This window comes from Protopterus annectens, chromosome 2.part1 (genome assembly GCF_019279795.1).
Source record: "Protopterus annectens isolate FY-2018-M chromosome 2.part1, PAN1.0, whole genome shotgun sequence".
NCBI lineage: Eukaryota > Metazoa > Chordata > Ceratodontiformes > Protopteridae > Protopterus > Protopterus annectens.
Genome location: NC_056729.1, coordinates 1012866929 through 1012891872, shown reverse-complemented (window position 1 = coordinate 1012891872; position 24944 = coordinate 1012866929).

Genomic DNA, 24944 nt, shown 5'->3' with positions numbered 1-24944 from the left:
AAAATTTAAATTTGTTTTAATTTATATTGTTTTGTAATGTGAAAACGATGGGACATTCAACAGTAAAAATTTATTTAACTCTTACTTTTATGATCCTTTCTCTATAAGACAATCACGTGTCTTTCTGTAAGTCTAGTGAAAAAATAAATGGACATACAAAGCCAGATGAGAATGAAATCGCTTTAATGCAGCAAAGTTAAAAGCCACAAAGCTTTTGGGATGAACTCCCTTCCTCAGTGTGTAATCTTTCTGTAAGTGTCAAAAGTTAAATAAGCTTTGTTTTCAGAGCATTTTGTACAGAATTGTACATTATTAGCATGTCAGTTTTCTTCCATACATAGTAATAGTATGCTTGGTCAAACACAATCAAACACGGCCTTTATCTGCTCTCTTAATCCTGGCAGGGTGACCAGAATGGAGCTTTTTCAGTGTTTCCTTCTAATTAAATGAGAGGTTATATTATCAGTCCCTTGGTGCTTTTAAACATCTTCCTGATCCTATGTGCACAGGTTTTGTCAACAGAATGCAGGGTGGTGTGCATAGGTATATCTAATGAACTCTTAGTGGGGTTACCATAATGGTTAAGGTGTTTAACTTGGAACACAAGGTACAGGATTTGACCCTTAAATAGGATAATTGCTAAGGTTAAAATGGCCTACAAGGCAATTAGCCTAATACTAATCTATGAGCTCAGTTTATATTATCATTTTTGAGATTTGTTTGTGCCTTTCCTTCAACTCATAATTTTAACATTTATTTATTATTTATTTATGACTTTCCATTTGTTTACTGTGAAAGTCCAACTGGGTCATAAAACACTCTTTTCATCAGAGACAGTAGAGAAAACCTTAAAAAGAGTTACATACATTAACAGTCAATGTACTAGATTTACATACATTTGCATATTGTGCATTGGACAAAGCATATAATAATTGAGTTGCAATGATAGAAATAGACAAAAAGTGCACATTCTGTGTTAAAGTAAACAGCTGAACTGTACTAAAAACAGGGGGACATACAATTTTAAACAAATCTTGTAGTAAGAAGGAGGGATGATACAGAAGAAAGGTCAAGTGGTGATTAGCAGTAGAAAGGTAGGACATAAAATCATATAAGAAATAGTGATTAAGTAGTGTTTCCAAATGCTAGTGCTGTGGATTTGGAACTGTGAAAAGTGGAGAGTGGGTTGATTTAGAATGGCAATTTCTTTGGCGTGGTTGATGTATATATATCTAAATGGCTAGTGGTTGGAAAGAGAGTGTCAGAGTGGGAAGTAATAGGAAGCTTGGATTTTAAAAACTTCACCTGAAAAAGATGAGCAATGATATATACACATGAAAAAGAGGTATGATTTTAATTTAGATTTAAATAATTTGGGGTTAGTGAATTCACTGAAACTTCCAGTCTGGCCACACTACAAGACTATACATTTTTGCCATTTGAGTTATTAGCTGAGGATACAGTAAGCAAAGATTCTTCTGAGGAACTAACATGTCCTAGTCTGAGAGCACATATCCACGAGAAACTTGAGGATTGGGCAGGTATGAGAATAAAGGATAATGTTGTGTGCTTGTTTCAAGTAGATTAATTTGAGGCTGGGGAACTGTCAGTGATGTTGCTTAATTTAGTCACATTGATGAGTATGACCATGACAGCTGGCAGCAAATTTTTGCTTTTTATTGAAAATGTTCAGTAGTTTTGAATGCTGGGCTTAGTGTAGTTCTGTAAAAACAGATATTGCATCTCAGAGAGTTGGGAGTAGGAAGGATAGAGCAATACACTTTTTGGTATAGTCAGTAAAGTATTTTTGGCCCTTCGTAGCATTCCCAAGTAGTTTGATTTGGGAGACAACTTCAATTCATCTATTAACTGGAACTTCCTAAGAATCCTCCCCTTAGATAATACTGTATATGAATACAATACAACTTTTCTGAGTATCCAAATCACTTGTTATACATAAACTATATATTTTATACTAAGTAGACTATCTATATTGAGTAAAAAAATAAACACTTCCCAATCTATATGAGTAGCAAATGATAATTGATGAGTTAGAATCAGATAATCTAGCAAAAACTCTATTAGTCAAACTCAATAAAGTTTATGCAGTCCATTTACACCATGTACATGGTAGCACAATGTTTTAGAGTCAGTAAGCAAATCTACATGGCGTTTAGAATCACACACCACCACACAAACAAGGTAAACACCATGGCATTCTAAATACAGCATGATCAACTGAACTGTATGCTAATCAACCAATTCAGCATGGAGGAGCTATTTAACAAGCTATAAAGCAACGGTGTAGACTGTGCTGATTTTCCCTGTGAATTCCAAAACCTATTGGAATACAGCCACAGAAAGGAGTCTACACAGAAACAATGTTAGGGGCTGCTGTTGCTTTAATTCATTTGTATGTGCAACAAGCTGAAGTCTCTGCTGCTGCCAATAGACCAAGGCCATGAAGGAGAAGTGTTTTCAGGCCCCATTTAATGTATCATAACCTACATGATGAGGAAATTGGAGAGTGCTGCAGGGTGGATAGAGACACATAAGAAATCTGCAACTTCTGTTGTCCTCAACTCAGAGCCAGGGACAACTGAGGGAAACCCATCCCAGTGGAGACACATGTATGTGTAGCACTTAGAATCTTAGCTACATGTACCTTTCAGAGACCAACAGATGACATTCTGGGGGTGTCACAGGTATCAGCATCCAGGATCCTCCACAGTTCCTGAATGCTATGCTCCAACACGCCAGTGACCACATATATTTTCCCTGTACTACTGAGGATAGGGCTAGAAATATGCAGGAGTTCTACCCTGTAGCATGCTACCCTGAAGTACTGTGTGACATAGATTGCACACATATAGAAATTAAGGCAAAACCTGGGGAACATGGTAGGCTCTACATAAACAGAAAGGGGTTCCACTCTATTAACTGCCAAGTTGTGTGTAATGCCAAGGGAATCTTCCTGAATGTGTGTGCTGTCAACCCTGGCAATTACCAGGACTCACATATCTGGCACACCTCCCAACTGTATCAGATGTTTGCTAGGGGGTATATCCCATGGGTTCATTTACTGGGGAATGCAGGTTATACACTGGAACTGTGACTGATGACTCTCATCAGAAATGCAGACATACTTGCTGAAAAACACCATAATGAGGTACACGGTCAAACCAGAAATATCATAGAGCATACGTTTATGCTGCTGAAGTAATAGTTTCAGTGCCTAGAAATCATCTTGTGGAGCTCTGCAGTATAATTCAAGGACATGTACTGAAACATTCACAGTATGTGCCATGCTATACAACATCATCCTGAGAAAACAGCTTCAGCAGGATCAGCAAGGGGAAGGAGCACACATCCCACCACCAATGCCAATATCATCACAGACACATGCAGATGAGGAGTCAGAGGGGGAACCACCAGCTGCTGTGGGTGTAGGAAGACATATGCATGCTCAATATGCCCTCACATTGGCTAAGAGACAACACAAAGCACACTTCATCACCTCCTAAAGGTCTAAACCTTCCTCCTAAGCATATATATATATATATATATATATATATATATATATATATATAAACATTAAACGTTTAAAACATTGAAGTTAAGATCATCGAGACCAGAACATCGAGTTTTAAAACATCAAAGGTTTGAAAGGGAAGAAAAAGGTAAGTGTAGGTGGGAGAATGTTTGTGTTTTTGTAGGTTTTGTTTGATATTTTATAGAGTTGTAGCAAATGTTCCATCACAGGCAATGTTCGTTCCATGACAGACAGGGACATATTTGATATACATGTGTCCATTATTAAGTAGTAGGCCGTAGGCATCATGCATCAAAGATTCACACAGTCATACCTCTCAAAAGTACTGATGATCATTCCATGCCCTTAGTATACGTTTAGACTGGAAAATCATTAATGAGAGAAGTAAGAAAGTAATGATACACATTGCAGTTGCAGACTTCACAATCTTCACAATAGCATTCTTAATAAAGTTGGGAAATTTTGATACTATTAACTGTCTAACTTTCTAAGACCAATATAAGTAAAAGGTACAATTACCAGTTCAACACCACAAATGCAGATATACTAAGCACTAAGTCAGCTATGCACCCTAAACATAAGACACAAAGCATATGTATCCCTGAATCCAAAAGATACAAAACAGGGATATGCACAGGGTGTTGTTTGTGTGTGTGGGAGGGCAGGAAGCCCAGGCTGACACAAAAGGTTGGTGAGTGTGTGTGAATAAGAAGAGAAACAGGCAGACATTTGTATAAATCAACAAATGGCCAGTGAGACAAAATAAATTTTAAGCTGCACAGCTGAACCATGTAACTGTTGTGTGTATGTCTGCAGGGATCCTCCAGGTGAAATTAGTGTGCAAGTGTCTGTATGAACACAACCATGCTCTGTGCAAGCTCTATGTCTTGGTATGTTGGACAGATGTGATCAGTGCATGGTAGAGGTGGTAGTTCATCGTTGTCATCCTTGACCATGAAAATTGGCTCTACCAGAAGTTGTACTGGCATACCCATGGCCATGGTCAGATGCTCTGCTGCTACTTGAATGCGACCGATGTCTGCGTCACAAGTTCCCTTCATGGGGACACCCTGGACCATGACCCCATGGCCTGCCACATCTGGGTGTGGACAGTTCACCCACTGATGGAGAAGTAGAAGTACTGCCACTATGGGACCATGATTGGGCATGATCACGTAAGCTTACAGCAGATGATGTGGCTGACCTGTGCCCACAGGGATGCTATCCCCCCCCCCGGCAAATCTTTCATCACAGGCAATGTTCGTCCCATGGCAGACACCACTCGTTCCATCACAAAATCCCCTCATTCCAATGTGTCATTCATCCGATCCTTTGAATCGGCAACACAGTAGAGCCAGTCATACATGTCAGCCTGTGCAGCATCTACAGTTCTGAGCATTTATCTGGAGTACCTATAGGAACATGCCTGTGCATCTATGATGGGAGGTGGAGGAGGAACAGAAGACCTTCTTTGAGCACCCCTAACAACCTTCCTGTGTGGCACGTCATCCACACTTTGGCTACAGCCAGAGTCAACAGGCACTGAAGCAGCAGTAACTAACCTTCCCTGATCAATGACCTTGCTCTCCACCTGTCCAATGTGTGAGAACTCACTAGAATAAGTAGGCATAGGTCTACTGACTGTGTCAAATGGAATTGTAGGGGATGGCTGTTTGTCAACCTCAGTGTCAGATTCAACCTCTGCACCCCACAACTGTGCCTCTGTTTGGCCACCATCATCATCAGAATCTCAGAATCTGCTGATACTCTGACATCAGGTGGTAGAAGTCCCATACGTCCACTGTCAGGATCACCTGTGATAAGAATCAATAAACAGGAAAAAATTAATGCCTACACTACTATAGTCCAATATATGCTAACAAACCTACAGTAGTGCCACTATTACAGACAGTACAGGAATACAAACAACAGTCCTGACATCAATATCACGCACTAAAATATTTCTTTAAATTGCTCACCAGTACTGACATAAATATGTTTGGCTTACCATCTACAGATAAGGTTCTCCTCTGCAAGTCAGATGGTCTGGAAAGAAGTTAAGCAAAAGGTAAGGGCAACATCATCATAATTAACAGTAACATGGGGATAATGCTTTTACCTGTTTATATGTCCATTAACTATATTTTCAACAAAAACTTGGCTGACAACTCCAATCTAAGATAACCAATCAGAATGTATTGTTACCTGTAGCAATCTTCAGTCCTCCCCAAAAAGATTCTTTTGACACAGAAGTAAAATATTGATTTCAATTGTTTTACTATACAGCAGTATTCAGTTGAGATACCACCACCTACCTGGAAGCTCCTCCTGGGATATGCTTGCTGTCCTTGCAAAAGTTGCACTGATGTCCAGTATGTGCTGTTCTGCACTTTCTTGGGAGATGTTGAGAAACCTGACAGTGGACAGGAATTCTTCAATTGATGTTAGTGGTGGCTCCATAGCAGGTCCTCTCTTAGTACCCATCCGATCACAGCCCACTGCAGCTGCTGTCCTCGATGCAGATGTGATCATGTCAACGGCCTTATGCTGCACATCCTCATATGTCCTGCTGTGGCCACCCACAACATTCACATCATCCACAATCTGCCACCAAATTTGCATTCTGCATGCCATATCTCCCCATACCCTTTCAAGCAGGAAGGCAACATGTTGCCTAAAAGCATACACTATCACTTGATTTTTTAGCATTAGTGAAGTGTGATCTTCGAGGATTAACATGCCTAGGTGGCATACTCCTAGGTGTCCTAAAGAATAACTGAAAGATAATGCACATAAGCATCACATAACTACAAAATAACTGTTCCCAGATAAATCAGAAAAGGTACTATCTCAGTATTACCCACTGGAGAAACATAGAACACTCCAGAGATGTGAAATATGAACAGGCTAAATGCAAAAAAAGGAGACTAACAATAGCAACATATCCTTGTTTATGCCATAACAAAAATGCAGCTTTACTCCCACCCACCCCCCAAAAAGAACAGGCAAATTACTAATTTTGCTAATAAACCATCTTTGAAATACTAAAAGTGCTATCAAATGAACTGTCACTGAAATATTTGTAGAAATTTATCACAGAGCATTCCATTTTAAGGTATTGGCAATCATGCATACATGTGAAATGCCTTGACAAACATGCCCATGGCATCAGTATACTAATGCATACAGATAAAAGTGTAAAACCCTTTGCTTCAGATTTTTCTTAATTCATTCCAGCATATGCAGTATGTAGGTGACAAAATGCAAGCATACCTTCTGAAGTTGAGTAATCCTTTGTGCAGATATATCCCAAAGTAATAGCATACTTTCAGTTGTCTCTACATAAACGAGTCTCCTCACCTTCAGTTTGCCTACCTGCATGGTTGTCTTTTTATGTGGTGTAGATTCAGGGCTGTTAGCATTGTGGAGATGTAAATGAAGTGTGAACTGATTAGAATTGCTGAATCCCAAATACTTGGATCTATGTAGGAGATGAAAACATAGTGCAAGCACTCCCTCAGCATTTGTTTTTAATGAGTTGCGACTGTGAATGATTATTGGTTGGGAGAAGGATAACACAACAGCACTGTAGGCTGCCTTACTTCCAGGGGGTGTGTCAGGTTAGATTTACACAGTGTTAGATGTAAGGTTGGAAATGTAAGTAAGCAGCACACAATTCACAGGTTGCTTTCATTAGCATATTACCCCCCTTCATTTGTTGACCACTGCATATGATATTTTTTCCAGTTAATATCCTCACACATTTTAAGGCCAATAATATAGAATGGCTTACAGACTGCATGTCTCAGATTACTGGTCAGATAAGTAAAGCAATAATCATAAGTGGTTGTGTGATCACTTAGTGCACTACACCCAAAAATAATAAATGTACAAATAACAGTTGTATGGGTGCATGTTACTGTAGATGATGTTGCAGTTGGTTGTGTGCAGAATGATCTTAGTTCCTTGTTGCAAAGCTGTTTGTGTGAAAAACAGGAATAAGGCTCCCATCCTATGTTCTGAAAGTTCATTGGAGTGAAAATTCAAATCCAGATATATGTAGACATATGTCACATGAACCAACATTTTCTAATGTGTATGTCATAGATTTATTTTCATTTCAACTACTTATCCCTTTTTTTCTTTTTTTCCTTTTCTGTCTTGTTTTTTTATTTATTTATTTTTTAGGGGGGCAGTGTTTGCTTGATGCAGTACTTAGCACAATCACAGGAATGAAGGAAATGAATGGTGGGCTTGGCTAGGCTTATCTCTTTTGTGTGAAGCGTGGCAGTGCCCAAACTGGACAACTGAACCACCCAGTAAGCAGACAGGACTCAGACAGCCAAAAATAGAAACTGGATACATTCAATGAATTCTACTGGGCAATGCACAAACCCGCTAAGTGGCATTGCATGACAGTTAACACAGAGCCCTTAAGAATAATTAGTAAAGTAGGGAAATTTAACTAGGCCTGTGGCACAGGTGTAATTGTAGGGTTAAGTGCAGATGGTCCTAGGTTCTAGTACAGGGTGCACAACTATTTTTTTTATTGTTGTGACAGTGCAGTTTATAGCAATGAACTGAAATATAGACAAGTGCTATTTTAACTTTCTTGTGACAACAGGTATAAGTATAGGACTGCTATACACATACTCCTGGCTTCTAATGCAGGATATTCCATGCATTTTACTGTTGTTCTACTTACCATCTCACTTGTAACACTTTAGATAGTGGAGCTGATATAAATTATATGTATGGGGAATGAGGCAGCATTGCTGTGTTTTCAGATGTATGACTGAGGGTACTATATTTCTGTAAGTATAATTCTGCTACCTGGACTTGCATGGGCTTCACATTTGCCTAAGACACATATGCAATTGTATCTATATCCAATAACCTTGATAGATCACACACATACATGTGTGACAGCTCAAATGATCACCTGTATTTATGTATGATTCCTGAGTATGTCTGAGCAGCACTTCTTCTGTGGCAAAGATTGCAAATCAACAATGTGGAAGAAAATGTTTTGTCCCTTATGCCTAGGTTTGAATCCCACAGTGCAAATATAATTTTTCTCGGTGTATAAAGTTAAAAAAATGTGTCAGGTCATTACAATTATGCCCCCAGTGCATGTCTGGAAACCTAACTCACCTAACAGTTATCTTCCAACTTCCAATACTTATTTCCAGGCTGCATCAGTAGACACCCCTCAATCTAAGGCCAAGTGTCAAATTAACCTTCCAATTACAATTGTTTAATTCCTCACTACTTGGCACTGCTGTGTTCTCCTTATCATCGTGCAAATGTGTTGCTTGGGTGTGCGCACTCCCAGTAAATGTGATATCTGGAATTGGTAGGGAAGCATCAGTCTCCATTGCTCTAGGTCTGCTGGTAAACATGGTTGGCATTAGTGGGAAGGTGCCAGGTTTAGGGCACAGAGGTGAGGTGTCCAGGAATCCAGGATATTTATTGGACTCCTGGTAAAGCACCACAGCCAAAGGCTTCAGCAGGAGGGCTATTCTGGCTCCCAGTACAAGTCTGAGGCATGGAATAGTTTAGCCCAGACATCCTTTTAATGACCTACAGAGGATAAAGAGGGATACTCTCAACCCATAGCTGGAGGAATTTAGGACTGCAGGCATCCCACAGCTTTGTAAGTATCAAATAAAGAGAGTACTTGTAAGACTTAGAAAGCTTTCTATAGGCAAGACTGGTATGCATAATGTTCTTCTGTTCTTTTCTGTTCTTTCCCCAGCTGCCGGAGAGTGGGAACTCAATGTCCAGGCCCATGAGGCTAGATTGGAGACACTGAGGGAAGCAGGTGGTATGTATGCAGCAGAAGAGAAGTGTTATTGTAGCATTAAACGTTAGATAGCTTTTTTGATATTTTATAGAGTTGTATCAAACTGAGCATACATATCACAACTATAAAAGCAAGTATGCATGCATTAGTCTGTAAGACAAACCAGTTTTAAGACTCCAATATTAGACTTTAGTCAGAGGTTGTGGGTTCAAATACCACGATTCACAAATATACAATACTGTTATTTCTTCTTAAAAACTGTATACCAGTGGCATAAATGCCCTGCTGTAAACTGCAATCTGTATAATTGGAACATGCATATGTGCAATATAGGCACATTTCAAGGATTAATTGAAGAATTTGTAGTGTAGTGTGTATATGTTAGGAGGTATACTTAAATGAAAAACTTAAGATACAAGAGTTGTACAATTGTAGTAATGCATTGTACGTCACAAATGATGGTAGTAATGTTATCTCTATTTTTCCTCTCACTCCATCCCTTATCTCTTTTTTCTTTTCTTTATTTTAATTTAATTTTATTTTAATTTAATTTTATTTTAAAAAATATTTTTTATTTTATTTTATTGTTTTCTTTTATTATGTGTTGCCAAAATGTGTCCATGTCATCCATGTGCACCACATCACTAAATGCTCCACAGCACAGCATGGTAGGCCAGCCCCATTGGATCAGCCTGCCCCCATTCCACTGATTCCAGCACCGATGCCCAGCATGTCTGGGAGCCAACCTAGCAGCACTGCCTCTGATGCCCCTGCACTACCTGCATCCTCAGGTACCCCTGTGATATCTATCAGGTGCAGTGGCAGAGGATATGATTTCATCACCTACAGCGAGTTGCCAGGGATGGTGTGGGTATGGTCATGCATCACACCATTGGTGCATGCCTATGCTGGATGTAGAGGTTGCTCTCCCTCATATTCCATAGAAGGAGGAGATGTCAAGTACTTCAACCACCAACAGAATAAGGTGGTAGTGATGACAATCCTGTGGGTGAGGACTCAATTCTGACTCCAAGTTTTATGATCGTGGGCCTGGGTTGCCCCCTCCCTCACCCCAATCACGGTGTCCCAACCTTTTGCGTCCATCACTGCCCCTGTCTCTTATCTTGTCTGGCTGAACTTGCTTCCTCACCTGCCCAACTTACCTGACCCAGACATACCAATGTCCCTTTCCCAACATTCCTCTGTCTCTGAAATAAAAAATAAAAAGGCATATGTCCAACAAAAAAAAAGTCCCATACATAGCTCTCCATTTCACACATATGTCTTCCTGTCTTCCTGACAAACTTGATTTGATCCAATTGGCTATACAACATCGTGTTGTGGGTCACCCCTCTTTCTGGAGGTGTCAGTCTAAATTCAGTTAATATTTTGCACATATGTTCAGTTTACACTGTTAAAGAAATGTATAGCTATGGTTCTTTCCTATCTCTCTCCTGCACATTCCTGTACTGATTTCCCTTGATTCTTCCCCCTGCTTGCTACTCATTTTACCACTTTCCTATCTACCCCATTATAAAACCTTTAATCTGGTCAAAAAGTAGAATCACACACAACACACATAAGTAGCAGAAAAAGTAATGGATCCCTTCACTTTTTGGGCTCCATGTTTGCTTAGAGGTATGCGATGCACAGCAATGTGCAACAACGGTCAGCCGCAGGCAAATGCTGGGGTTGCCTCTACCCAAAGCTGCTTAAACCCTCTGCGTTATGCCAACACATAGCAACACATGTACTATAAAAAATGTATGTTATTGCATTATCAATGTTTACTTAAAAGTGTTTGAAAGTATTAGATACACCTGGATTTGAACCCAGTATCATCTGGGCTCAAAATAGAAATATGCCAATCCATTTATACCTGCTGCCACAGAGCTGGTTAAGCAACATGTGTATTTTATACACGCAATACTAACTCTCAGACTTTAGCAAAGTGGCTCACGTTTACATACTGCTTAGCTATGTGCAAATATGAATCATATTAGAAATGTGTATCTCACATGTGCAAACACTTTGCCAACTGTGGCACAATCCTGTTGCTTGTCACACTGTGGAAAAGTAAAAATTATTAAGTATTATTGCTGTTTACTGTCCATTTCCTGTGTATGCCATTAAATTACAAGTGGAAACATAACAAATGGAAGGCCCTATCTACCAATATGTCACATATTTGCAATGCAGCCATGTGTTGGCTCCCCCCAAGCACTGCAACCCTGGAGTCTCAGTATTTTTGTTCACATATACATCACCTACACTACAGAAATTGATATCCAGTGTTGTGTGATATGCAATGCGCACCAATATGGTAACATGCAGAACTAGAACTATTGACCATAAGCCTAAAAAGCCTTATCTGCAAGGCTAGGGAAGGAATCATTATGGACCTTATCCAGAGGGTCATAAGTGACCTTCAACACACTTGTTTGTCAAGCATAGATCTTGCTTATTAAACCTAGTGGACTTCTTTGATACTGACCTCAAAGACCTGAATGAGGAATAACGAAACATACTGCCTATGATGCGTTATCCAAGGACTTTTGACACTATCCCCCATTCATATATGGCTGGATAGCCAGCTGGCTCATCAACAGAACACACACTGTGAAAGTTGGAGACTGCACCTTCATCACTATACCACTTAGCAGTGAATTACCACAAGGATCTCTGCTGGGCTTAAAACTGTTTGGAAAGTATTCTCCGAAGTCCAGGCAAAGGTAGCTGACCTGTGGTTTACCAAATTTGCAAATGACTGTTAACTGGAAACAGTCATATAGTCCCCTCAAAATGGTAACATATTACAGAAGGGGCTGACATACACAAATGATTGGTGCCAAACTCATGGACTGAACCTTAAAGCAAACAATGCCTCATTATCTCCTTTGGCAGTGAAGTACCCCTGCTAATTATGATATACATAGCACTACGCTAAGCTCAAACACAGTGTTGTCAGACTTGAGAACACATGTTGATAGCAATTTACACTTCAATCACTATGTGTCCATAGTGAATCACTATGTGTCCATAGAGGTGGGACACATGTTCTACATTGCCCACCTCATAAATAAGGTAATCACATCCAAGACCAGGGAGGTCATAGCTCTGATGTACTCTACCCTTATCAGACCACTTATTGAGTACAATTCTCCCTTCTGGTTGTACATCACCAGACACTTGCAGCAACTGGAGAAAACACAGAGGTTTGTGAATGGGAGAATCCAGGGCCTCCAAAACATGACCTACATGGAATGACTGAAAGACCTGTCACTGTACTCAATATCATGCAGGCTGCTGATAATTGCTGATACTTGATGCTCAACCTTGACAACTGGATGGTTGATTGTAAATTCACCCCTGGGGTGGCACCTATGTCCGTCATGGACAGGGCCAGTCAGTGCTGATCTTAAAATTATTCTGCTAACAATGACCATCTAACTATGTTCAGTAAGGGTACTTGTGTTTTTACACAACTAGGCTTGTAAACACACTAGGGTCATGAGGCTAGTAACCACCTATAAACCTATGACTCTATGAACCTATGCAGGCCTCCCAACATCTTCTTTCCAACATGACCTGCTAATATCATCACCTATAACTTGTCCTGTAGTCTTGTATAAGTCAGACTTGTGCCATGATGCTTGAGTAAACTACTGAGTTCTGTAGTCTGTGTACTTAGATAGGTAGGGGTCCTGTTCTTAATGCAGTCAACTGCATGTGTGTGTGTGTGTGTGTGTGTGTGTGTGTGTGTGTGTGTGTGTGTGTGTGTGTGTGTCTAGACAAAAGAGCAGAATTGTGTGTCCTACAGTTACTGCTCCAATGCCATGGATTGACAGTATTCTGATACTTGCTAATGTGTACACATCCATTTCCTGCAGGCCTCCCGATATCTTCTCACCAATATGGCCTGCTGATGTCATTCACTACATGTTGAACTGCAGTCTTGCATAAATCAGACTTGTGCTATGGCACTTGAGTAAAGTACTGAGTCCTGTAGCCTGTGTACTTAGATAGGTATGGGTTCTATTCTCACTGCAGTCAACTGTGTGTGTGTGTGTGTGTGTGTGTGTGTGTGTGTGTGTGTGTGTGTGTGTGTGTGTGTGTGTGTGTGTGTGTGTGTGTGTCTGTGTGTGTGTGTGTGTTTGTGTTTGTCTAAACAGAAGAGCAGAATTACGTATCCTACAGTTACTGCTCCAATACCATGGACAGACAGTATTTTGATACTTGCACATGCCTACACATCCATTTCACACAGGCCTCCCAACATCTTGTCTCCAACATGGCCTGCTGATGTCATCTGCTATAAGTTGACCTGCAGTCATGTAAAAGTCAGACTGGTGCCTTGGCACTTGTATAAAGTACTGAGTTCTGTAGTCTGTGTACTTAGACAGATAGGGGTTCAATTCTCACTGCAGCCAACTGAGTGTGTGTATTTGTTCTCTTGCTTGATATTACACAGAGCCTTTTACTCTAGCATGCAGAAAACTGTTATTGCCATATTCTCTTCAACAGATACTGCTGATGTCATCAGCTATAACTGCTGATATTATCAGCTATAAACAGTTGTCTGAGACACGTCAAATGAGACTTGAGCTGTGGCACTTGCATAAAGTACTGAGTTATATAATCTGTGTACTTAGGTAGGGGTTCTATTTTCACTATAGTCAACTGTGTGTGTCTGTATGTGTGTGTGTTTGTGCTCTTGCTTGACATTACAGAGAGCATTTTATGCCATCATGTAGGACACTGTTATTAGCATATTCTCCTCAATGTCCTCAGCTATACCAGATTTGTTGATATGCAGTACTTCCACCAGAACAGGTTCAGAGAGTGGCCTGGATGCAAGGCAGAAGTCACCTCATCCTATACAAGACAGATTACAGTGAAATGGCTTATCACCTGTCCACATACATCATAGCATGGTTTGTAGGCCCTGTTTTTTCTTAATGAAACAGCCCCATGGTCTTTCCAGCTGCTGCATGTGTCTGGTAAGGGACATGCAAAAGAGAGTATTATTGTCTATTTGGGTGTTCTGATGAGGTTTGAATACAGTGCTGTAATATACTCCTGAGATCTGAATATGATGATGTGACTTATGATGTGCAAAATATAGGCTTTCAATACCAGTGCAGACTCTTGGTAGTCGAAGTTAAGATTTCTATCTATGTGTGTTCCCAGTGCTTGCATCACTGGGTTTCAGCATAGTAGGACTATTGTCAATGCTGTGATTAACATGAAATTCCACTTTTCAGACAGAACACATAAAAAAGACAAATTTCTGCATTTATTTGTAGATTGTGTGCTTTTGTCACCAATTATTTGTCTGTGTTAGCTCCTCCTGTACTGAGTTATCATCATTGATGGACTCACTGATTGTACCCAATATGCTAGACTCAGCAAACTTGGTAAGGCAAAGACCATATATTTTAGCCTGAACTGCTGAGAAATAGAGTCCAAACAGTGAAGGGCCAAGCACAGATCCCTGTGGTTAGCCAATGGTGACAACTCTACTGGTACAGGTTGATTCACTGACTTCCACAATATGTGTTGTGTTGGTGACCCAATTGGTTACCCATCTAGTGATGTAAGTGTTAATCCCTAGCTGGGGGGGGGGGGGTTCCTTAATGATACCTGCATGGTGTATTGTGTAAAAACTGTAGGCCAGATCACAATAGGCAGTATGCATTGTCTTTCCTTCATACTGGCCTATCATACAGAATCAGTGGGCTGTGATAACGTCACAGATCGCCTATGGCATGACTCAACACATACATCTTCCTAATATGGTGGAATACACACTTCAACACACCCTCCACATGAGGTATGTTCCCGTAGAAGGGTGTACATCAATATGCATCCATTTGAGTTGTGGAAACAGCACTTGATGCATGCATGTATAGAGACATCCGGACTCTCCTCAACTGTGAGGTAGACCAACATGTCATCATGGACTTCTTCTAAATGGAAAATAATAATATTACAACTGTGTGCAATAGACCTGTGTCAGTTGTTAATGCTCAAAGAGGTCATCAAGACTGTGCATGATGACAACAGTGCCATCTTGTAGAACTTGACCAGGTCAAAGCATTTGCCACAAATTCACAATGAGGTATTCAATAAGCACTGTCATATGTGGCCATAAACAGCTATATCACCAAGTGGGTACAACAGTGTATCACATATGTGGCATCACAATATGTTGAAATGTGTGAAATGACCTATATCTCAGGTCCACTGATCAGGTCCATACATCAGGACTGTCTGCTAAGCCCTTTCCTGTCCATTATTTAAGTGATAGACATTACAGAGACGTGCACATCCTGTGTCCAAACAGCTGCCTGAATGGTTACCGATCGTGAGCAATCATTGACTCTAACTGTGATACTAATATAATACAGACAGTATCAACAAATAACAAAGATGGCTACCACAGCCATGACAGCACCTGCAATGACAAGAATACATGGGAGGATTTGTTAAGTCAGGAAAACAAATACACAACCCAAGTATAATGTGGATTTTACACCCTAACAGTGTTGACTACTCCCTTGTAAGTAACACAAGTACTGAGTATGTGAAGGACATCCACATCAGAGGCCAAAATACCTTCATAGTTCCCAGCCATCATCACACCAATAACTGAGTGCAATGCACCCTTCTTCATGTACCTCCCTACACGTCTTCCAGTAATGTGGAACTGAAGTGTACCACCATTGTCACAGTGAGCTGTCACACAGCTTATTGGCCATACCAACTGTAGATATTTTTTGTGGCATTTGCGTGACTGTCTGGCGGTACAGAACACCAATCAAATTTTTAGACTAGATGCATGTGTGCTATCTGTTCTGCTGATGCCCACACTACATACATAGGTCTTTGACAAAATTAATGGCATGGATATAATTTGTGACAGTGTGGATTGTGCTCTCTCTCTCTCTCTCTTTCTCTGTATATATATATATATATATATATATATATATATATATATATATATATATAGATATATATATAGATATATATATATATATATATATATATATATATATATATATATATATATGTATGCGTGTGTGTGTGTGTGTGTGTGTGTGTGTGTGTGTGTGTGTGTATGCCATGCACACGTCAACTAGCCTGTATTGCCCATACTGTCACATACAGGTACAGCAGTGTCCCTCCTGGCACCTTCAGCAGATGTTACTGTGCCAGGACAGTGTGCATTCTCACTGAGTGTGGATGTATCATAATAGTTGTTCATGTGTGTTTGTGCAGACTCATCTCTTATCACTCTAAATCAGATATGTTATGTCAGTGGCATGGGATCACTGGTGGTGTTACTCTGACATTGTCCATGATTGTGGTTGGTTCTTTTCATGTTTTCCATGAGCCTTTACCTGTGCCCCACTTGCTGGAGACCTCTGCTGAAACTACACGCATATTCTAGCAAATCAGTTTGCACAGCTTCACAATATTCACCCTACCCCAATTGTATGTCAGATCCCAGATAGATGTCCTCTGCATTATTTATGTAAGGACACTTATTTCACACAGACATCCTCCCCATTGTTATGTTACCTTGTGTGACAGTCACACAAAACACATTTTCACTGTGCAGTCCCTACCGTGCCATATAGATATGTGATTGGTGTTGCTGCTACAACCATCTTACACTCAGATGCCTTTATTACATTACTGTACATTAGGTTGTTTCATCTGTCCTCTTTCCCTGTGTTCATTTCTACTAGTCATCTGTGTGTCCCTATTCAATATGCACATTCCCCCTCAGTGTTTATTTTTATGGCAGTCCATATACTGTTACAGATCATTTACACAGCTTCAGTGCAGAATACCAGGAGTGGGATATCACAATACTCTGCACTGTAGATATACTGTCTTGTAATGTGTCTGTACCATATACTTCAGATTCATACCTCTCAACTGTTCAGATATTCACAGGAAGACCAGATGTGTTCCTTATCAAATTATCACTGGGATGATCTCAGGACTAATGTTACTCATTATTACATACATTGGAGTTCATACCTCTCAACTTTTTAGATTTTTGCAGAATTTTCAGATTTTTATCTAATATTTTATCTTTTTCTCATAAAATTTTGTTTTGGGGGGGAATCACTGGCATGTCAGTGTAGATTGAAGTCAGAAAATTATGACAGACGTTTGAGTTTCAAACTTTATGTACTTCAGAAAATTTGTGCTAATTTTAAACCTATTATTTGATCAACTTTCTAAGTTTGTAAGAGCAATATTAAAAATCTGTCCCTATTTTTGGACCTTTGTCCCCCATTAGTTATAGCTTTGTCCAGATTCCTTGCTCTAAGAGGTTGAGAAGTTGAGAAGTATTTTTGAGTTTCATACATCAAATCCTTCAGCACTTGTACTTCTACCACATTTCTATAAGGCATCTATGTCAAATATGTCCCTATTTCTGGGTCATTGTCCCTGCATTATGTTGGTCTCTGTGCAGGTGTGTTGAACTAAGAGATTGAGAGCTATCTGTGAAGCCCTGGTGATCATTGTGGCATTCCATGCAAAACCACTGACCATACATGCTTTGCTTTCACTTACATGATTTCCTGGCAGGCAACAAAGTTGTCAGCCACAAAACCTCACTTAGATGCAGCGCACAGCATGAATATGCATTGTGAGATAGTGAGTGCTTCTGCTCACCACACACCACCGTGCACACATGCAAACTTCATGTAGGCTTCACATGCAGCTTATATGGAGTTTATTGAATCCCGGGATATGTTTAATAAGTTAACATATTTTATTTATCTTTGCAATTGCAGAAAGCCTAAATATATTATTTTCACTTATATCACTTTTCTTCCATATGCAGTTAAAATCTCAACCCCTTAATGATACTTCCTTTAATATTAGCAATTAAGGTATCCGAATAAATCCTAGAGTATTTTTCTCCAAGATCCATGAGCCAGTGCATGCTACATAGAGTACAATTACTGTTTTTATATTCTATCATGATTCTTTTATGACCATGCAAAGCATATTTTTGTCATCAGCATATGGATAGATGACTCTAGACATAACAACTGATGTTCTCCATAATATGACTATGTTTGCCTTTATCTTCAAATGAGAAACTTACCAATAATGCAAATTATTTTGAATTTAATCTGTTATCTTCATTATGCATTAAATGTGTTTCTTGTAAATTCACTAACCAAGCTTATTTCACTTCAAATAATTGGCAAGACTACTCCGATTATTACCACTGTTAAATCATTATTATTCGATGGAATGCCCCTAACAAGAAGTATCATTACTTTTTAGTAAGTAGTTTCCCAAGTAGCTTATATTTATAAATGCATGAACTAAATTCCTACTATATTGTATTGTAAACCCCATTGAAACTGCCCTAGACAGTCTTTAAAACGTACTTCCCTACCTTTTCTTATCAATATACCTTTGCACTGAAGTAGAAGTAAATTACCTGATTGTTGGTTTAACTTACTGTGTAACTTTATGAAGTTAAGGATGAATGTAGGAAAAATAGCATAAACATAAATGTTTAACTTTAGAATTTGTCTAAGTGGACCGTAGGGGTTTGAAGGTAATTTTATTACAATATATACCTATGTCATATAAATGAATATATATTTATTTGGTTATTATTTATGGTTAACAAATTCTCCTTAAGTGATTGAGGTCCTTTAGTATTTAAAGCTCTATTGGTCTCTAAGAAATAGAGTGGCAACTTCATCCATCTGCTTTATAAATCTGCCCCCTTTGCTTTCCTATAAAATACATATTAAATGAGCTACATTTAACATTCAGATGACAATGGTGTGGTAATAAGTAAGACTCCTATAGAAGGAGAAGAAAAAAAACTCACATATGACATTCACCCATATGTAAAAGTCCAGTTCTACCGTCCATGAATATGGTCAAAGAAAATTGGTTGTTATATTTACTTTTCCTGTAACTAGAAATTAAGACTGTTATTATTTTCAGTTCCATGTATCTACTCTGAAATAGTTACCCAAATCAAAAGTAATTACCAGCTCATATACATAGTCTTGAGATATAATTCCCAGAGCTTTAGTAGCTTTCAGAAACATTTTCCCTATAGGAAATCATTGTCTGAGTGATTTTTAATTTTGTGTCGGAAACAATTCACTTTCTAGGGGAATCTCTTCCTTCTTCAAGCAATTGCGACCATAGTATTAGTATATATACATTTGGGGATGGGGGTCAGAGGGACTTGTCCCCTGCAAAAAAACAAAACAAAAGAGAGTTTTTTGACCTTTTGGTTTTCGGGCATTTTTTTAAAAAATTCTGTTGAAGCATCAGCTTTCAGGAAGTTGGTGACTCATAGTAGAACCATCATTACCACAGTTAATTTGCTTTCTACCTCTTATTACATACCTCTTTTCCTTTAACCACTAACTTGAGTAATTACTCCAAAATAGTATATTATCTAAAACTAATCCAAGCTTTCTTTTAATGTCCTTCAATATTTCAGATCTATTACTATAATTACATTCTATCTAGAAAGTAAAAGAAAGCAGTACTTTATCTAATATGATTATATCTCAAAGTTTCAAGACAGGAAGTAATACATGTACATATCAGTAAATGTGTTGAAGTGAAGATTCTAGAAAGTAAATAGTTATTATAGTAAACATCTGTTTAGTATCCGGTATATTAAAATAATTTAATATCTTGCAAAATATGTTCTCATTATTATTAATATAAACAGCCTTAAACAATTCATTCATTTGTTCTTCACATTTATGTGCTCTTGTCTTTATTATTTGATGTAACACCCTTTCAACATTTATTTCTGCCTGCCTTTTAAGATTTGTAGGTTTCTATTTCCTGTCACCCTGCAGATGACTTGACTTGGACTGAATAAAGAAAACAGCTTTTCCTATATTATCAAATATTTTAGTACATTCTTGTATGACAACTTAAGTTTGTCAGGAACTAAATGTGTGTTTTGATTTCTAGCATCTCCAAAGGTTTTATAAATAGCAAATGATCCTTTCTCTTCTCCAAAAACTTTAGGAGTAGTTACTGTCAAAGTTTTTAGGAGAGAGAACTAAACAACACACTTTTGATTTCTAGTTACAATATCAGGAAATAAATTTAAGTATTATGAATCTTAGAGGTGATCGCTCTTTGATGCAACATTTAGATAATCTATATGTGTACTTTCAATACAGTAGGATAAACCATTTTGAAGGTTTTGGATTTTGGAATTTTTGCTGCTAAAAATCTGATCATATTCTCACATTCCATTTCCCTTGATATCCCATAAATTCTTTGTTTCCTTTCTCCTGTTTCTCCAACTCATCCACTTTTCCTAATAGCCAATTATTTTGTTTAAGCAAAAATTCTGTGAGATTCTCATCTTCAGTTGTTCTCCCCACATCACTTAAACTAGTTTCAAGAGTGTCTAGATTATAAATTAACATTTTGTAATTGTGTATTTTTTAATAGTTTAACTTGCTTGTTACTATTTTCTTGGATGTAGGCCACTTTGTAATTTTTGTAGACAATTCCTACAAAGAAGATAAAATGTGCTGTAAATATTTCTCAGACAGAGAGACTTCTTAGTTTATAGATTTGGAGGAAGACATCATTAAATAATCTAAAAAGATGCAATTTGACAGGGAAATATTTTTAATTGTAAGTTTCTGACTAAAACAAATCATGTTTGAAATGATATCTTATTCAAACGTTTCATTCAATAGATCAAGTTGACTTTTCCTGTCAAAATGTCAGCTATATTGAAGAACAAGTAACATTTTCTGCTTTCTTGTCATCATCTAGGCCATACTCTGCATCTATATTATTGTGATTTATTTTACTAGTAAGTGTCTGACTTGATAACTTGAACTTACATTTAATTTTAAATGTTTTTCTTTTATCTGTTAAGTAGCATAAAATTTAATGTATCTTTCTCAATGATCCTTCAGATCATAACCTACCATTTAATATATTAAGTTCACACAGACACACACACACACACACACACACACACACACACACACACACACATGTATGTGCACACACAAACATGCAGACACAGCTTACACATGTGTGCACACATAAACTCACATAAACACACACGCACGCACGCACACAAACATATGCATACATTTGGAGTGATAGTGATGTTGCACCTCTCTCTGAGGTTCATGTGTCATACTGAGATTTTTATCACATTGTTAATTTGTGAAACATCCCTTTTAGCTAAAGAACTCAGATATTTTATATTCCCCTTCCCCTGGATGCAAATTTGTATTAAAATACAATGCCTATTGCTAATAAATTAAAGGCTTCTGTTGAAAGCTTGAGTAGTTTTTTTTAGCATGATAAAAATAATCATATCAGTTCTATGTTCTGATGTTAGGTATGGAAATTTTAGATGTGGTAAATATGGCTTCAGAAAATAGACCATAAACATCTGGCATCTTTTTTTGCAGTGATACTATGAAATTATCTTTGAATAATATTGGGTTATATCAGATTAGACATGGAGATGGTGTAGCAGGCAAATTTGCTGCCTAGGCGATATTTTCACAAATCACATCTAAAAGATTATATTGCACTTAAAGTTATTTACTTAGTTTAGTTTCTTAACTGGCTTGGTCCCACTGAGCAAGGTCTGCTTGCAGGAGAGACTCAAAACTCAGACTAGAATTATAAAAATGAATAAGTATTAATAATAATCCCTTAGATAGAGTTTTGGCTTTATAGCATATTATTCTGAGTCTGGATGTCCTCCCTGTGTTCGCGTGGGTTTCCTCCGGGTGCTCCAGTTTCCTCCCACATCCCAAGACATGCTGTGGGTGGATTGGACACTCTAAATTGGCCCTAGGTGTGAGTGCGTGTGTGTGTGTGCCTTCTGTGGAAGGTTGGGCACCGGGCTGGCAACTCGACACCGTAAAACTCCACTGCCAATCATGAGCGGACAGGTGATCCACTGTGGCGACCCCTAACTGGGAAAAGCTGAAAGAAGAAGAAGCATATTATTCTGTATCAGTCAAGGTGACATTTAAACTATTTTAGTATGAATTGTATGTATCCCTTCATGTAGGCTTAATACTGCCACAAAACTCTCTCCCTCATTCTTTAAACTCTGTTGTTGACCTACATGACCAAACCATTTCTTTCTCCACTGGTCTGTTATATAGCTGACATACAACTTGCCTCATAAATTTTGTCTATTCCTCATAAAATATGTTCTTTTCTGAAAAAGTAATTGACAGCTGAAGTCACAAAATAATGACACACACTTGAGTTTCAGACTTCATATCTCTTAGAAAATGTAAGTTAAATCAAAAACTAAAGCAGTATGCATGCCAAAAATACAGACTCAGCTGAAGAAAAAGCACTTCCTCAAACAAATGTGACTCCACAATCCTTTATTATACAACAGATTTAGCACTTTCATCCACTGATATACATGGACTTCATCAGAATAACTACAATGATTTACACATCCCTTATATAAACCAATTTGGCATCAACTGGTTCTTAGTTTGCTTCTTATTTGCTAGTTTGGGATTAGTGCCACAGTTTTGCTCCTACTGAGAGGAGGAGCAGAGACACATTGACTCGTGACTGTCTCCGACTGTGCACTTTGGGACTTCCTTAATTAATCTTGTCACCATTAAAATGAAAACCTCTTGAGTTTAAATTTTGCAAGTTGGCTGTCTGATATACTGAGCTGCTAGACATATCATCCATGGCATCTACCAGAAGAAAGCAGCAAAAGCACTACCCATTTATTTATGTATTTGCAGTTGGTTTACCAGGATGGTCCATTGGGCCAAGAAGAACCCGTTTGGAGTCCTGGTGAGAAAAGCTCCATAAAGACAGTATTCATGAAACAACAGATTGTTAATTACAAATTAGAACAGCAGTACATATAAAAACATGGCATTTAAAGATACAGTTAATGAAAATCCACAATTAAGTATAAAAATCAACAAAGTAAGTATAAAATATAAGTAAGTATGTAGAAATATTTACTAATATATCTGCTCCAGCTATAAAGACATCTGGGTAATGAGCACTATGGGTACCTCTGGTGTTAGTGGGGATATGAGATGGGGGAGAAATTGATTGAGAGCAGAGAAAAGGGAGGAAAAGGGGAGATGTGAGGAAGGTAAGAGGTAAGGACTAAACAACACACTTTTGATTTATAGTTCCAATACCAGGAAATTGGTAATGGGATGGGAGCAGGAGTATTCCCAGCAAGATTTTAGGTGTGAGTGGAGTGTGGTTTTGAAGGTAGAGTGACTTGTGGTGGTACAGGTATGTGGTTTTAGGGAGTTCCTTTTGTGGTCCCTGCAGCATCTAGGAAGATTCTATTGATCATCAAAAAAACTGCAACCCACTTCTCAGGAACTAAATCAAGATTAAATCTGTTTTGTTACTTGTTAGTGAAAGAACAAAGAAGCATTGATTCCTAGCTACTTTTGCTCAACTGTGCTTAATTCCTTTTATACTTTTTGCAGTGGGTCGTGACCTGTAATTCCCTTACTGCTGCTGTATGTGTGTACCTGAGATAAGAGATGAGGTTAGAGTCGAGCTGACCTTCTAGTGTAGCAATGTGTTTTCTTTTGACTGCAGTGGGTCAGCTGTTACTGTTTAGTGATTGCTCCATGTTAGAAGGTATAGCTATCATATCCAGTGCTTATTATATTGTCTTTTAGTTAACAGTATTATTTAGGAACAAGTGCCTAAAAATAGCTCCATTGAGTATACTTCTGCCCTGTTTAGTGTCAGTGCTCTAGGTTTACAAGGTATAGCTATCATGACCAGTAACCAATAATTGCTCTAATGTGCACAATTATCCTGACTTGTGCAATCACCTGTGGCAAAAAAATAGCTGTATGAAATTAGCAAGATTGTTCTAAAGGCTGGTGCTCATTCTGTGGTAATTAACAATAGCTATTGTGCTCAGCACCCAGCATCTCTAACTCTAAAATTTAACTCTGTAGTATTAGCAGGCCATTGTTAGCACTTCATTTTCTTCCTGTTGTGTAAATTAAAGTTATATTATTCATTGCCTAGCAACTATCCTATGGTATGTTCAAGTAACCTGCATAGCACTAGGAATGAGTGACCCGCCTAGGAGCTATAATGCTGTAACATTGTCGAGTGGAATTATTATTACTTTGTAAAATTCAACATAATGCTACACTACTTACTATCTAACCCAACCTCAGAGTACCATCCTAAATACTTTATCTATAAATCTTCTACTTCTACTACAGTAGTTAACCTCTAATACCTGAGTACTATGACCAGGTTTAGTCCTGTCCCTTCTGCCAACTTGTTCAGTAGTTTCACCCCCTCTGTGACCAGTCTAATTAGATTAGGTGCTCTAAGGCAGTGCAGTAACTGCTTATGCTTACCAACTACTCATGCACGACAGCATCTGCTCCCTCTCCTCTCAGACAGCAAATCGATATCGCTCACCCAAGAGTCACTAAAAAAGCAGGCATAAGCCCCTTAAGGCTGGTTAAGTCCCAGTCCACAAAAGGAAATGTTTTAGTTATAGGAGACTCCATAGTG